The sequence below is a fragment of the Genypterus blacodes genome, unplaced genomic scaffold (genome assembly GCF_046128005.1).
Source record: "Genypterus blacodes isolate CSIRO-AG114 ecotype Tasmania unplaced genomic scaffold, CSIRO-AGI_Gbla_v1 ptg000294l_1, whole genome shotgun sequence".
Classification (NCBI taxonomy): Eukaryota; Metazoa; Chordata; class Actinopteri; order Ophidiiformes; family Ophidiidae; genus Genypterus; species Genypterus blacodes.
This window is the reverse complement of record NW_027467085.1, coordinates 22,501-25,000: the sequence shown is the minus strand read 5'-3', so window position 1 is coordinate 25,000 and position 2,500 is coordinate 22,501. Positions and strand designations below refer to the sequence as shown.

The window sequence follows — 2,500 nt, the reverse complement described above, 5'->3', positions numbered from 1 at the left end:
CCTTTCAGAAGAACACCAGAGAAAACAGAAGCAGAAAAAAAAGGAGAAAGAGGAAGGACGGAGAGCAGCGAGGGGGCGAGGGCGAGCGAGCGAGGGGGCAAGGGCTAGCGAGCGAGCGAGGGAGGAAGGGGCCCCAGAGAAGGGACAGGGGGGCCCCACATCAAAGATGCGTCTGGTGGCTGGAGATTAGGGACCATTTCAAGAGGGGATTTTTCACTCCTGAAAGGCTGTGTGTCTGTGTGTGTGTGTGTGTGTGTGTGTGAGGGGGGGTCAGCTCCTGAGGGTCTCTAGCTGGGGGCTGCATTCCTTGTCTGTCATGTTGTTTATGGCCTCTTCGAGCTGAGACTTGGACTTCAGTGTAACAGAGCACACAGTCTGACCGTGGGGAGTTTGGGATGTAGTTCACAGTATGTAGTATGTAGTATGTAGAATAATAGTCCATTGTCCTTTCAGCCGCTGGGTGGGAGAACAGTTCTTGGCCCAGTGGTCACAAACTCCCATTATGATTTATAACAGCAGCACTTTAAACAAACAATGTGTTCGCTGTGGGACAGGCTTTAGGACCCAGCCGCCGGCTCGTAACGGCCCAAAGCAGCTGCTGTCCAATTAGCACAGCTGGAGATGAAGACATAGTTATGAGCTGAGTAATGTAGGCCAATCAGGCTCAGCACATCACAAACACACACATCTCATTCTGAATATCAAGAGAAAAAGTTTCACATTGAGAAAATATTTCAGGTAAATTCCACAAAATGATGAATCAATATGATGAGAAAATATAAATATGTTCACTTCCTATACAGTCTCTATGTGCTATTATATGTCTCTCTCTCTTACTCTGACTTCCTCCCTCTCCCTGTCTGTCTCTCTCTCCCTCTTTCTTAATCACGCTACATCTGCTTATCTTCCCATAATGCACTTTCTCTCCCTCTGCCTCCTGTTAAGTGTTTAGGTTGACCCTATGTTCCTGTGGGTCTGATAAAGGACCTGTCTGTCTCTCCTGTGTGTAGTTTACCTGAGTGCATCATCTGACATTTCCTACACAAACCTGCATTAATCCTGTAATTACACACACACACACACACACACATTCCTATTAAACTCCAGCACGCTTCATTCATCTCATAATGACACGTTCCCCTTCCATCCAGAACATTCTGCCATTATAAGGGAATGTGACAGACCTGATCCCCTCAGGATCAGCCTGAGATAACAACGCTGAACTCATCTAGCCTACAGATCGTCATGGTAACACTGAGGTCTGATGAACACAGACGCTCCACGTGTTCCTCTGACCGGGGTCCGAAGGTCACGTGTGCAAATACAACACGCCACCTACTGCAAAACACTGACAACACTGACACTGACTGCTGTCTCCGTGGAAACGATACACATGCCCTGCAGCAGGTGATGAAGTCAGAGTGGACCTGATCACTCTAAACAGTTGAGTAAAACCTGGATGATTAAGCGGAATTCCGTAAAAGACCCTAACCCAGACTGTCCACCGGGCGGTGCTGCAGCAATGAGTACAGGGGAGGAGGGTAGTTACTGTCCTTACCCAGGGATAGACCTCCACAGAGCGGTAACCACAGCTGCAGGTCTGCTCTCCTCTGGACCAGGCTGCTAGAAACCAGCAGGACTTCCCCGTAAAGGTCAAAGGTCACATGAACACAAGCACTCAAAGGAACTTCCGTTTTTACACTGGACAAGAAAACAAACCCTGAGGTATTAAAGGCGATGCTGAGTGGCAGAAACTACACGTGGTCCATTTGAATGGACTAAGTTAGTAAGGGAAGACATTAACAAGAGCCTGAACTCTAATGAAAGCTGTGTGGTCGAGTCCAGTCCACCCGGACTCTGCTGCAGCTTCACCTGCACAGCGCCGAGGAGCAGGAGGAGCAGGAGAGGAGAACAAGGAGGATCAGACGGGAACCAGGAAACCGGGAGCTACTGCGGCGCGTTCACCACCGAGACCGAAGAGACCAGCAGGGAAATCACTGCAAACTCACTGTGAAGTGATGAGCTCGAGTCCCTACCGGAGCCGAGCACATGTGTACTAACGGAGTGTGTGTGAGAGGAAGTAACCATGGAGCAGAACACACACTGTTCCCTCTGAGTTAGTTCTTCACAGTAAGTTAATATCACAGGTTGATTATTAAAGAGGGGATATTTAAATGTAAAAGCAGCAAAAACAACGACAGATCCCTCTAAACTCACTTTCAGTGGTTGAATCCCGCAGTAATAACGCGTAAAGTGACTCAGTAACTAAAGGAGTAACTTATTACAGCGGTATTACAGAGTTACTGTGTCAATCAAACTCTCTGCTGGAGGATCTGACTGAGACTCGACACACGCAGCCTCACCGGCGGGTCCGGGTCCGGGCTCGGGTCACACGGACACACCGAGCCCGAACCCAAACCGGAGCGCGTCAAGGTGCGAGCGGGAGCCGCATTCCTGCAGGAGCCGCGCACCGCCCTCCCTCCCTCCCTCCCCGGGGAAA

General features: G+C 49.8%; 1 protein-coding gene across 2 annotated transcripts in view; it reads right to left on the bottom strand.

Annotated features, from left to right (window-relative positions):
- Positions 1-2,500, bottom strand: part of dnmt3bb.1 (DNA (cytosine-5-)-methyltransferase 3 beta, duplicate b.1) — a 17,565-nt gene that overhangs the window by 14,692 nt on the left and 373 nt on the right. The window lies entirely within an intron of this gene.